Source organism: Equus przewalskii, chromosome 8 (genome assembly GCF_037783145.1).
Source record: "Equus przewalskii isolate Varuska chromosome 8, EquPr2, whole genome shotgun sequence".
In the NCBI taxonomy this organism is placed as follows: Eukaryota; Metazoa; Chordata; class Mammalia; order Perissodactyla; family Equidae; genus Equus; species Equus przewalskii.
Genome location: NC_091838.1, coordinates 45,390,833 through 45,405,585, shown reverse-complemented (window position 1 = coordinate 45,405,585; position 14,753 = coordinate 45,390,833).

Sequence of the window (14,753 nt, the reverse complement as noted above, 5' to 3'; positions counted from 1 at the left end):
TATATGTCGCCTTGGCTAGGCTGTGATGCCCAGTTGTTTGGTCAAACACAAGTCTAGATGTTGCTGTGAAGGTAGTTTTTTAGGTGAGATTGACATTTAAATCAGTAGACTTTGAGTAAAGCAGATCACCCTCCATGATGTGGATGGGCCTCATCCAGTCAGTGGAAGGCCATAAGAGAAAAGACCGAAGTCCCCATGAGAGGAGGAAACTCTGCTTCCAGACTGCCTTTGGACTCACGACTGCAACATTGGCTCCCACCAGGATTCCAGACTGCCAGCCTGTCCTGCAGATTTCAGACTTGCCACCTCCCACAATTGCATGAGCCAATTCCTTAAAATAAATCTCTCTTGGGGCTGGCTCCGTGGCCGAGTGGTTAATTTTGCACACTCTGCTTCAGTGGCCCAGGGTTTCACCGGTTTGGATCCTGGGCGAGGACCTAGCACTGGTCACCAGGCCATGCTGAGGTGGCGTCCTGCGTGCCACAATCAGAAGGACCCACAACTAGAGTATACAACTATGTACTGGGGGGAGGGGCCTTGGGGAGAAGAAAACAAAGATTGGCAACAAACGTTAGCTCAGGTGCCAATCTTTAAAACAACAGTAATAATAAAAATAAATAAATAAATAAATCTCTCTTGGGGCCAGCCCAGTGGCGTAGTGGTTATGTTTGGCATGCTCCACTTCGGCAGCCCAGGTTTGCAGGTTCAGACCCCGGGAGCGGACCTACATTATTCATCAAGCCATGCTATGGCAGCGACCCATGTACAAAATAGAGGAAGATGGGCACAGATGTTAGCTCAGGACCATTCTTCCTCAAGCAAAAAGAGGAAGATTGGCAACAGATGTTAACTCAGGGCTAATCTTCCTCACACAAAAAATAAATTAATAAAATAAATAAATCTCAGAAATGAGCTATCAAGCCATGAAACAACATGGAGGAACTTAAATGCATATTATCAAGTGCAAGAAGCCAATCAGAAAAGGCTACATACTGTATTATTCCAACATATGGCATTTGGAAAAGACAAAACTATGGAGACAGTAAAAAGATCAGTGGTTGCCAGGGTGTGGGAGTGGGAAGTGAATAGGCAGAACACAGAGGATTTTTAGGGCTGTGAAAATGCTCTGAATGATACCATAATGGTAGATACATGTCATTATACATTTGTCCAAACCCATAGAATGTACAACACCAAGAGTGAACCTTACTGTAAACTATGGACTTTGGGTGATAAGGATGTGTCCCCTGTCCTCCACCAGCAAATGCATCACTCTGGTGGGAGATGTTCATAATGGTGGAGTCTGTACATGTGTGGGGGCAAGGAGTACATGGGAAATCTCTGTACCTTCTGCTCAATTTTGCTGTACTCTAAAAAGTAAAATCTTACTTAAAACAATCATTTAAAAATATCGTATATCTTTGGGTGGTGAATATGATGTCATCTGCACAGGAATTGAAATATAATGCTGTGCACTTGAAATTTGTGTAATGTTATAAACCAGTGTGGCCACAATAAAAAAAATTTTTTTGGTCTCGTGTATATATATAGATTTCCACTTTAAGGCCTTCAACTGATTGAATGAGGCCCACCCACATAGTGTGTGTGTGTATACACAGTCTATTGGTTCTGTTTCTCTGGAGAATGCTGGTAAGAGGTTTTGTCTCCTTCTCTGCCATCACTGACTGGTCTGTGTCAATGGCGTCCATGTGCAGGGCAGAAACCCAAATCTTCAGAAGAGTTTCTCTTGGAGCACCTCTTCATTTGGCTGGGGTGGTGGTGAAGGACAACTCCTCTCTCCACCTCACAAAGAGAGGAGGGAAAGCCACAGTGCACCGCTCTAAGCCGTCAGGGAAGTGGGAGGATTCCCCCCACCGCTTTTCCTTAAGGTTCTTATGGCTGGTCAAATAATCAAAGAGGCAGGTTAGCAAGAGAAAATCAAACAAAATTTAACAGCATGTATACATGGGAGAAACCCAGGGTAAACTGAGTAACTCGGCCACCTGGCTGAGTCCACCGATTTAAGTACCCTCAGCTACAGACAAGGAGGACATAATGATCTGGGACTTCAAAGGGGAGAAAGACAGTCTACATAGAGATGGAATGCAAAAGTTTGATAAACAGGACTTTGATAAAAGTGGACTTAGCAAGGATCCCCCCAAGTGTACTAGATAGTTATCTTTGGTGATGGCCTGTCCTGGAGACAGCCTTTATTTTAAATTTCTTTAGGCAGTTTGGGGGAAGGTCAGATGCTTTTCCTGAGTCTTTTGAGGCTTCATTGTCTTCAGCTCGAAATAGTCCGCATACCAGAGTGGCACACCTTGGGGCGGCCGCCCTCAGCCCCATCAAAGCCAACAACGTTCTACTCTTGTGACTCTTCCCATCTCCGCTCCCAGTCTTTTGGGTGGAGGTTGGGGATTGATGAGATGGGAGGGCATGGATCATGACGGTGCCAAGTGACGGCAGTTCTTTTTAGAACGTGGGGTACTTAATGCCCCTTGGTCCTCAGCTGTAGTTCTCAGAAGTCAATTCCAGGGCAATGGGAAAACTTCAACTCAGCGTCAGTTATAGTAAATTTCCAGGATGCTACTGGGCATTCCTTGGGGAAAAAAAAGTTCCAGGTCCAAACATATCTGGGGACAACTAAGCGAAACAGAGTTAAACATTTTTCTTTTTTTCCCCCAATTATTTTGTTGAGGTCATAATAGTTTATAACATTGTGTAATTTCAGGTGTACATTATTATTTATCAGTTTCTGTGTACACTGCATTGTGCTCACCACCAATAGTCTAATTTTTATCCATCGCCAAACGTGTGTGCCCCTTTTACTCCTTTTGCCCACCCCAGATACCCTCCCTCTGGTAACCACTAACCTGTTCTCTTTATCCATGTATTTATCTTCCACACATGAGTGAAATCATGCAGTAGTTGTTTTTCTCTGACTCATTTCACTTAACATAAACCCTCAAGGTCCATCCATGTTGTTGTAAATGGGACTATTTTGTCTTTTTTATGGCTGAGTAGTATTCTATTGTATATATACCAAATCTTCTTTATCCAATCATCAGTCAAAGGGCACTTGGGTTGCTTCTGTGGCTTGGTTATTGTGAATAATGCTGCAGTGAATGCAGGAGTGAATAAGTTTCTTTGAACTGGTGATTTCAAGTTCTCTGGATAAATACCCAGCAGTGGAATAGCTGGATCATATGGTATTTCTATTTTTAATTTTTTGAGAAATCTCCTTACAGTTTTCCACAGTGGCTGCACCAGTTTGCATTCTCACTAACAGTGTACGAGGGTTCCCTTTTCTCACATCCTCTCTAACATTTGTTGTTTTTCTGTCTTGTTAATTATAGCCATTCTAACAGGTGTAATATTATATCTTATTGTAGTTTGCATTTGCATTTCCCTAATAATTAGTGATATTGAGCATCTTTTCCTGTGCCCGTTGGTCATCTGAATATCTTCTTTGGAAAAATGTCTGTTCACATCCTCTGTCCATTTTTTTTTTATTATTATTAATGTTATGATAGATTACAACCTTGTGAGATTTCAGTTGTACATTTTTGTTAGTCATGTTGTGGGTACACCACTTCCCCCTCTGTGCCCTCCCCCCACCCCCCCTTTTCCCTGGTAACCACCGATCAGATCTCCTTATCAGTATACTAATTTCCACCTATGAGTGGAGTCATATAGAGTTCGTCTTTCTCTGACTGGCTTATTTCGCTTAACATAATACCCTCGAGGTCCATCCATGTTGTTGTGAATGGGCCAATTTTGTCTTTTTTTATGGCTGAGTAGTATTCCATTGTGTATATATACCACATCTTCTTTATCCAATCATCAGTTTCTGGGCATGTAGGCTGGTTCCACGTCTTGGCTATTGTAAATAATGCTGCGATGAACATAGGGGTGCAACGGACTCTTGAGATTTCTGATATCAGGTTCTTAGGATAGATACCCAGTAATGGGATGGCTGGGTCATAGGGTATTTCTATTTTTAACTTTTTGAGAAATCTCCATACTGTTTTCCATAGTGGCTGTACCAGTTTGCATTCCCACGAACAGTGTATGAGGGTTCCTTTTTCTCCACAACCTCTCCAACATTTGTCACTCTTGGTTTTGGATGTTTTTGCCAATCTAAGGGGTGTAAGGTGATATCTTAGTGTAGTTTTGATTTGCATTTCCCTGATGATTAGCGATGATGAACATCTTTTCATGTGTCTATTGGCCATATTCATATCTTCTTTTGAGAAATGTCTGTTCATGTCCTCTGCCCATTTTTTGATCGGGTTGTTTGTTTTTTTGTTGTTAAGCAGTGTGAGTTCTTTGTGTATTATGGAGATTAACCCTTTGTCGGATAAGTGGCTTGTAAATATTTTTTCCCAATTAGTGAGCTGTTTTTTTGTTTCAATCCTGTTTTCCCTTGCCTTGAAGAAGCTCTTTAGTCTGATGAAGTCCCATTTGTTTATTCTTTCTATTGTTTCCCTCAACTGAGGAGTTACAGTGTCCGAAAAGATTCTTTTGAAACTGATGTCAAAGAGTGTACTGCCTATATTCTCTTCCAAAAGACTTATTGTCTCAGGCCTAATCTTTAGGTCTTTGATCCATTTTGAGTTTATTTTGGTGTGTGGTGAAAAAGAATGGTCAATTTTCAATCTTTTGCATGTGGCTGTCCAGTTTTCCCAGCACCATTTGTTGAAGAGACTTTCTTTTCTCCATTGTAGGCCCTCTACTCCTTTGTCGAAGATTAGCTGTCCATAGATATGTGGTTTTATCTCTGGGCTTTCAATTCTGTTCCATTGATCTGTGGACCTGTTTTTGTACCAGTACCATGCTGTTTTGATCACTGTAGCTTTGTAGTATGTTTTGAAATCGGGGATTGTGATTCCGCCGGCTTTGTTTTTCTTGCTCAGGATTGCTTTAGCAATTCGCGGTCTTTTGTTGCCCCATATGAATTTTAGGATTGTTTGTTCAATTTCTGTGAAGAATGTTCTTGGGATTCTGATTGGGATAGCATTGAATCTGTATATTGCTTTAGGTAGTATGGACATTTTAACTATGTTTATTCTTCCAATCCATGTGCAAGGAATGTCTTTCCATCTCTTTATGTCATCGCCAATTTCTTTCAAGAAAGTCTTGTAGTTTTCATTGTATAGATCCTTCACTTCCTTGGTTAAGTTTATCCCAAGGTATTTTATTCTTTTCGTTGCGATTGTGAATGGGATTGAGTTCTTGAGTTCTTTTTCTGTTAGTTCATTGTTAGTGTATAGAAATGCTACTGATTTATGCACGTTAATTTTATACCCTGCTACTTTGCTGTAGTTGTTGATTATTTCTAATAGTTTTTCTGTGGATTCTTTGGGGTTTTCTATATATAAGATCATGTCGTCTGCAAACAACGAGAGTTTTACTTCTTCGTTACCTATTTGGATTCCTTTTATTTCTTTTTCCTGCCAAATTGCTCTGGCCAGCACCTCCAGTACTATGTTGAATAGGAGTGGTGAAAGTGGGCACCCTTGTCTTGTTCCTGTCCTCAGAGGGATGGCTTTCAGTTTTTGTCCATTAAGTATGATGTTGGCTGTGGGTCTATCATATATGGCCTTTATTATGTTGAGGTACTTTCCTTCTATACCCATTTTACTGAGGGTTTTTATCATAAATGGGTGTTGGATCTTGTCGAATGCTTTCTCTGCATCTATTGAGATGATCATGTGGTTTTTTTTTTTCATTTTGTTGATGTAGTGTATCACGTTGATTGACTTGCGGATGTTGAACCATCCCTGTGTCCCTGGTATAAATCCCACTTGATCATGGTGTATAATCTTTTTGATGTATTGCTGTAATCAGTTTGCCAAAATTTTGTTGAGGATTTTTGCATCTATGTTCATCAGTGATATCGGCCTGGAGTTCTCCTTCTTTGTGTTGTCCTTGTCAGGTTTGGGGATCAGAGTGATGTTGGCTTCATAGAATGTGTTAGGGAGTTCTCCATCTTTCTCAATTTTCTGGAGCAGTTTGAGGAGAATAGGTATTAAGTCTTCTTTGAATGTTTGGTAGAATTCTCCAGAGAAGCCGTCTGGTCCTGGACTCTTATTTTTGGGGAGGTTTTTGATTACTGTTTCTATTTCCTTACTTGTGATTGGCTATTCAGATTCTCCATTTCTTCCTGATTCAGCTTGGGGCGATTGTAGGAGTCTAGGAATTTGTCCATTTCTTCCAGGTTGTTCAATTTGTTGGCATATAGTTTTTCATAGTATTCTCTTATGATCTCTTGTATTTCATTGGTATCTGTTGTGATTTCTCCTCTGTCATTCCTAATTTTATTAATTTGCGATTTCTCTCTTCTTTTCTTGGTGAGTCTGGCTAGGGGTTTGTCAATTTTGTTAATTCTTTCGAAGAACCAACTCTTTGTTTCATTGATCCTTTCTATTGTCTTTTTTGTTTCAATATCATTTGTTTCTTCCATTTTTTTTTTTTTAAAGATTTTGTTTTTCCTTTTTCTCCCCAAAGCCCCCCGGTACATAGTTGTATATTTTTAGTTGTGGGTCCTTCTAGTTGTGGCATGTGGGACGCCGCCTCAGCATGGCTTGATGAGTGGTGCCGTGTCTGCGCCAGGATTCGAACCGGTGAAACCCTCGGTCCCCAAAGCAGAGCACGTGAACTTAACCACTTGGCCATGGGGCTGGCCCCTCTCTGCCCATTTTCTGATTGAGTTGTTTGGTTTTTTGTTGTTGAGTTGTATGAGTTCTTTGTGTATTTTGGAAATTACCTCCTTGTTGGATAAATGATTTGCAAATATTTTCTCCCAGTTGGTGGGTTGTATTTTTGTTTTGTTTATGGTTTCCTTTGCCTTGCAGAAGCTCTATAGTCTGATGTAGTTTCACTTGTTGATTTTTTCTTTGTTTCCCATGCTTGAGTAGACATGGTATTCAAAAAGATACTGCTAAGACTGATGTCAAAGAGTGTACAAGCTATATCTTCTGCTATGAGTTTTGTTTTTTGTTTTGAGGAAGGTTAGCCCTGAGCTAACATCTGCTGCCCATCCTCCTCTTTTTGCTGAGGAAGACTGGCCCTGAGCTAACATCTGTGCCCATCTTCCTCTACTTTATATGTGGAACGCCAGCCACAGCCTGGCTTGACAAGTGGTGTGGAGGTCTGCACCTGGGATCCAAACCAGCAAACCCCAGGCCACCAAAGTGGAACTTGCAAACTTAACTTCTGCGTCACTGGGCCGACCCCTCTGCTATCAGTTTTATGATTTCAGGTCTCACCTTCAAGTCTTTAATCCATTTTTAGTTTAAGTTTTGTGTATGGTGTAAGATAATGGTCTACTTTCATTCTTTTGCAAGTGGCTGTCCAGTTTTCCCAGCACCATTTATTGAAGAGACTTTCCTTTCTCCATTGTATGTTCTTGGCTCCTTTGTTGAAGATTAGCTGTCCATAGATGTGCAGTTTTATTTCTGGGCTTTCAGTTCTGTTCCATGGATCTGTGTGTCTATTTTTGCACCAGTACCATGCTGTTTTGATCACTATAGCTTTGAAGTATATTTTGAAGTCAGGGATTGTGATGCCTCCAGGTTTGTTCTTTTTTCTTGGGATTGCTTTAGCTATTTGGGGTCTTTTGTTGTTCTGTATGCTTTTGTTGTATGTACGCATGGAATATCTTTCCATTTCTTTACATCATCTTCTATTTCTTTCAAAAATGTCTTATAGTTTTCAGTGTATTGGTCTTTCACTTCTTTGGTTAAATTTGTTCCTAGATATTTTATTCTTTTTGTTGTGATTGTAAATGGGATTGTATTCTTAAGTTTCTTTCTGCTAGCTCATTATTAGTGTATAGAAATGCAACTGATTTTTCTAAGTTGATTTTGTACCCTGCAACTTTGCCGTAGTTGTTGATTATTTCTAATAGCTTTTTGGTGGATTCTCTAGGATTTTCTATATAAAGAATCATGATTTTTGCAAACAGCGAGAGTTTCACTTCTTCCTTTCCAATTTGGATACCTTTTATTTCTTTTTCTTCCCTAATTGCTCTGGTCAAAACCTCCAGCAGTATGTTGAATAGGAGTAGTGAGAGTGGGCACCCTTGTCTCATTCCTGTTCTCAGAGGGATAGTTTTCAGTTTTCACCATAGAGTAGGATATTGGCTGTGGGTTTACCAGATATGGCTTTTATTGTGTTGAGGTACTTTCCTTCCATACTGATTTTACTGAGAACTTTTTTCATAAACGGCTGTTGGATCTTGTCAGATGCTTTCTCTGCTTCTGTTGAGATGATCATGTCATTTTTACTCCTCATTTTGTTAATGTGGTGTATCACATTGATTGATTGTGGATATCGAACCATCCCTGTGTCACTGGTATAAACCCCACTTGATCATGGTGTATGATCCTTTTACTGTATTGCTGTATGTGGTTTGCCAATATTTTGTTGAGGAATTTTGCATCTATTTCATCAGCAGCGTTGGCCTATAATTTTCCTTCTTTGTGCTGTCCTTGTCTGGTTTTGGTATCAGGGGGATGTTGGCCTCACAGAATGAGTTAGGAGGCATTCCATCACCTTCAATTTTTTGGAATGGTTTGAGAAAGATATGTATTAAATCTTCTTTGAATCTTTGGTGGAATTCTCCAGAGAGAGAAGCCAAAGAAGCCATCTGGTCCTGGAATTTCATTTTTTGGGAGGTTTTTGATTGCTGTTTCAATCTCTTTACTTGTGATTGGCCTATTCAGATTCTCTATTTCTTGATTCAGTTTTGGGAGGTTGTATGAGTCTAAGAATTTATTCATTTCTACTAGGTTATCCTAGTAGAAATTTGTTGGCATATAGTTTTTCATAGTATTCTCTAATAATCCTTTATATTTCTGTGGTATCCATTGTAATTTCTCCTCTTTCATTTCTAATTTTGCTTATTTGAGCCCTCTCTCTTTTTTTCCTTAGTGAGTCTGGTTAAAGGTTTGTCAATTTTTTTTATCTTCTCAAAAGCCAGCTCTTAGTTTCATTGATCCTTTCTACTGTTTTTTTTGGTCTCTATTTCATTTATTTCTGCTCTAATTTTTTTTTTAAAGATTTTATTTTTCCTTTTTCTCCCAAATCCCCCTGGTATATAGTTGTGTAATTTTTTTTTTATAGTGGGTCATCCTAGTTGTGGCATGTGGGATGCTGCCTCAGCATGGCCTGAAGAGCAGTGCCATGTCCGCACCCAGGATTCAAACCAGCAAAAACCTGGGCCACCACAGCGAACACGCGAACTTAACCACTCAGCCATGGGGCCAGCCCCATCTGCTCTAATTTTTATTATTTCCCTCCTTATGCTGACTTTGGGCTTTGTTTGTTCTTCTTTTTCTAGTTCTGTTAGGTGTAGTTTAAGATTACTTATTTGAGATTTTTCTTGTTGGTTGAGGTGGACCTGTATTGCTATGAATTGCCCTCTTAGAATCGCTTTTGCAGCATCCCAGAAGAGTTGGTATGATTTATTTTCATTTTCATTTGTCTCTGGATATTTTTTTTATTTCTCCTTTGATTTCTTCATTGATACAATGGTTTTTCAGTAGCATGTTGTTTAGTCTCCATATATTTATGACTTTCCCAGCTTCTTTCTTGTAGCTGATTTCTAGTTTCATAGCATTGTGGTCAGAAAAGATGCTAGATATGATTTCAATCTTCTTAAATTTATTGAGGCTTGCTTTGTTTCCCAACATATGATCTATCCTTGAGAATGTTCCATGTGCACTTGAGAAGAATGTGTATTCTGCTGTTTTTGGGTGGAATGTTCTCTATATATCTATTAAGTCCATCTGGTATAGGTTTTCATTTAAGTCCACTATTTCCTTGTTGACTTTCTGTCTTGATCTATCCATTGATGTATGTGGGGTGTTGAGGTCCCCTACTATTATTGTGTTGCTGTTAATTTCTCACTTTAGATCTGCTAATAGTTGCTTTATATACTTTGGTGCTCCTGTGTTAGGTGCATATATATTCATAACTGTTATGTCCTCTTGGTAGAATGTTCCTTTTATCATTATATACTGCCCCATTGTCTTTTTTATGTTGATGTTTACTTCGTCTGATGTAAGTAAGGCAACACCTGCTTTCTTTTGCTTGCCATTTGCTCTGAGTATCATCTTCCATCCCTTCACTCTAAGCCTGTGTTTGTCTTTAGAGTGAGATGTGTTTTCTGGAGGCAGCACATTGTTGGGCTTGTTTTTTAACCAACACAGCCACTTTGTGTCTTTTGATTGGAAGTTCAATCCATTTACATTTAGAGCGATTATTGATATATGAGGGCTTAATACTGTCATTTTATCTCTTGTTTTCTGGTTGTTCTATATTTCCCTTGTTTTTCTTCCCTTGTATTTCTGACTGCCATTTTAGTTTGGTGATGGTTTTCTCAGTTTTCTCTTTATTTATGATTTGTGTCTCTGCTCTGATTTTTTGTTTAGTGGTTATTATGAGGTTTGTATAAAAGATCTTGTAGATGAGATAGTCCATTGTCTGACAGTTTCTTATCTCCATTAGCCTAAACAGATTCCCTCTCCACTTTCCCATCTAAGTTATTATAACAAATTATCCTGTTTGATGTTGTGAGTTTGTGATTATAGTAGAAAAAGAAGTGTTTATAGTTATTTTAAATGCTTTCCTTTCTGTTATCTTTTATGTTATAATTGAGTATTTGCTAACCTGTCCTGATAGAGAGCTGCAATTTTCTGACTTTGTCTGTCTATTAATCTCCTTGCTCAAGGCTTTCTAAATCTTTGACTTTTTGTTTCAGGTATGAGGGCATCCTTGATCATTTCTTTTAAGGGAGATCTAGTGGTGATGAACTACCTCAGTTTTTGTTTATCTGGGAAAGTTTTTATTTCTCCATCATATCTGAAAGATAGTTTCACTAGATAGAATATTCTTGGGTGGAAGTTTTTTCCTTTCAGTATTTTGAATATATCATTCCACTCTCTCCTAGCCTATAAGGTTTCTGCTGAGAAACCTGCTGAAAGCCTGATAGAGGTTCCTTTGCAGATTATTCTCTTCTGCCTTGCTACCTTTAACATTTTTCCTTTGTCAATGACTTTTACCAGTTTTACTATTATATGCCTTAGAGAGAGTCTTTTTGCATTGATGTAATTAAGAGTTCTATTGTTTTCATATACTTGTAAGTCCACTTCTTTCCCCAGGTTTGGGATGTTCTCAGTTAATATTTCTTTGAACAAGCTCTCTACTTCTTTCTCCCACTCTTCCCTATTGAATGCTTATAACCCTTATGTTGCATTTCCTAATTGAGTCAAATATTTCTCAAAGAATTTCTTCATTTTTTTTAAGCCTTGATTCTCTCTTCTCCTCTACCTGAAGCATTTCTATATTCTGTCCTCTAAATTGCTAATTCTGTCCTACACAATGTCAGCTCTGTTTTTTATGGTTTCTCGATTTTTTTTGTCTCATTCATTGTGTTCTGCTTATTAATTTTATTCCTGAGTTCATTGAACTCTCTTTGTGTTTTCTTAGAACTCACTGAATTTCTTTATAACTCTTTTTGAATTCTCTGTTATTTAGGTTGTAAATTTCTTTGACTTCAGGATTGGCTTCTGGAGACTTGTCATTTTCCTTCTACTCTGGAATGTTAATGTAGTTTTTCATGGTGTTCGATGAAGTGATCCTTTGCTGGTGCACAGTGGTAGTATCAGGTAGCAGATTCCACCTGCCACCACTGGGAGGGCAAGGAGCTGTGTTTTCTGAACCCTGGGAAGTTGTGCATGTAGGGCTATTCTGCATTTGCCTGCTGGCCACAGCTGCTTGGCAGATCACTCATACATACACAGGCACTGGGGTGCAAGTCTGCTGCCTAGGCCAGAGACCAGCTGAGCTGGTGCCCTAGGCCAGGGGGTGGGATGGGGTGGTGGAGGTGGTGGTGGTGCTTTCTTTTGCATGAGTGCAGGCCCGCTCTGTGCTCACCACTCAGTGTGGAGTGTTCCTGTGGGCTGGCCTGCAAGTCTGAAAGTGAAAATGTTTGTGCACAGGTCTGCTTGCTCCCCCACCACCTCTTACAGTCTCATGCCAGCTGCTGCGTGAGGACCTGTGACCTAGATCACGCTGCTGGGGGTCAAGAGATCTGCTTACCTCTTTCCACTGCTCCCTGTGGATCCAGTACGCCCATCCTTCAGATCTATGGCTGTGTGGATCTCTCAGATGTCCTATTGTGCTTCGTAGGGAATCCTTCATTGGTTAAAGAATGTCCATTTGGTTGTAACTTAGTGGGGAGAGACTAAGGGAACAGCTCACTCTGCCATGATGCTGACATCACTCTAAACACTTTTCTTTAATGCAAGGTTTCTCTGAAACTCTAATATGCTGATGTGAATGGCAGAGTCCTGAGAGAGGAAGCAGTATACTGGAATTCCTGAACTTTGAGTCTGGAACAGTTTTGAGACTCAACTAGTAATAACTCCCAAAAGTGTTTCACAGAACACTGGGTTGGGACATTTTGACTTAGTAAGATGACTGAGATGCTGGTTCTATTGCTTGCTCCTTCCTAGCTGCACAACCTCTTTGAGATTTGAGATGATTACTTAACTTCCTGAGCTTTGGTGAGCATCTGAGATAACTCACATATGCACCTGCTATAGAATAGATGCTCCATCCGTGATAGCTATCCCCACAAATACATCAATCATAACCCATCCTACCACCAGTATGTATATTTCATCAATGGTGCTTTTGTAGTAAGAACAATCAAATGTGTGAGGTGCAATTAAGAAGTCTAAATTCTGAATTGTGCTTTAAAAACATTCCTGCTATGATCACTCTTTATTTTTCCATCTTTCAGAATTGGTACATGGAAGAAATCTGATGCATTTTTCCTAACTCCAAGAAGATCGAAACAGTTTTTATACTGGCCAAGCTAACTTTAAAGAGATTGGTGAAGTCACAGAGAGTATGTTAAATACTAGAAAACTCAATATCCTATTACAAACATGCGAGTAAACATAATTTTCTACAACAAACAAACACATCAAGCCCAGACATGACGTGCCTTGAGACAGGAGGGATTGGAACATAATTAGATAGCTTCCATCCTCTGCCCGGCCCCCATCCTTGGGTGGCAAAAGGGAACAGTGAAGGGGAGTCTTTTTCTTCTTATGGGGGAGATTGAGAAGGGACTGCCTTGTGATGATTGTTCAAAACCTTCTTGGACCAGGGTTTGATCAGACATGGGAAAGTACCATTATCTCTACTTTTGTGCTTTATGAGACAGTAGAGTCAGGCTGAAAAATAGTTTTATTCACCATTTTTCAGAACATCACCTCATATTTTGTGTGATTTATGGTACTAAATATTTTGGATCCAGACAGACATTATGGCCAGATGTTTACTGTATTACACAGTGTTGAAGTTTAAAGCTATAGAACACTTAATCACTAAAGTTCTTAGAAAGAGAGATTCTTGAAAATAAAGTATTTAAATTTATGACGATAGTATACAGAGTACATATACAGTTTTTCAGAAGGACTTTTACCCCAGACTGACTCCTGTTTATATTGTGGATGTCTTCAAGGTATCCCATCTGGAATGCCCTCCAGCCTTTATCTTCCCCTGAGTAATAGAAGGCAATGGCTGAGTCAGTGCCTTCTCTTCCCATAGTCTCATGTCAGAGCTCAAGGATTCTCAATCTCTCAAGGATGTTGCTGTTAGAATCTTGTGTTCTTGATTTTAAGTAAGGCTGTTTGAAAGAATTTGGGGTTACTTATTTATTTGTTATTGTGGTAAGAGCACAGCATCAGACCTCCCTTCTCAAATTTTCAGGTGCACAATACAGTGCTGTCTACAGGGACCGTGTTGCACAGCAGCTCTCTAGAACTTCTTCATCTTGCGTAACCGACACTTCCTACCCACTGAATAGCAACTCCCCATTTGCCCCTCCCCCAGCCCCTGGCAACCAGCACTCTGCTCTCTGTTACCAGGAATGTGACTAGTTTAGAGATCTCATAGGAGGGGAATCATGCAGTATGTGTCCTTCTGCGACGGGTTTATAATTTTTTAAAATTCAACAGTGCTTAACATTTCACAATGAAAAATATCTTTGTTCCTTTTTCTAATATATCCCTAATGACCACGATCAGCCCAGAACTCACTGGCCTCACCACATTTTTATCAGCTAGCCGTGGGGCACATGAGGGGATGACTATTTAGAACTTTCCGTTTGCTTCAACGATTTCTGACACAATCAGGCTCCCTATGATAACAAACCAAATAACCGTCCCCAAGTGTATTTTATGGTCCGTTATGCAGTAGCCGAATCTGATGTGGAGGTAAACATTTCAATAAAATACCAGATTTTCAAAAGGATTTGAGCTTATTTTCAAATTTGCCATTATTATAAAGCCTTGCTTTTGCAGAATGCAAAATGGTACAGCCACTCTGGAAAAGTTTAGCAGTTTCTTATAAAACAAAAAAAGCCATTACCTTACAATGCAGCAACTGCACTCCTGAGCATTTATCACAGGTTCATGAAAACTTATGTTAACATAAAAATATGTGTACGAATGTTCATTGCAGCTTTGTTCAGAATAGCTCAAACATGGGAACAATCCAAATGTCCTTTAATGGGCAAATGGTTAAACAAACTGTGGCACATATATACCACGGAATGCTACTCAACAACAAGAGGAATGAACTATTGATACAATAATTTGGATTGGTCTTAAAGGAATTAGGCTGAGTGAAAAAAAGTCCATCCACAAAGATATGCACCACATGATTCCAGT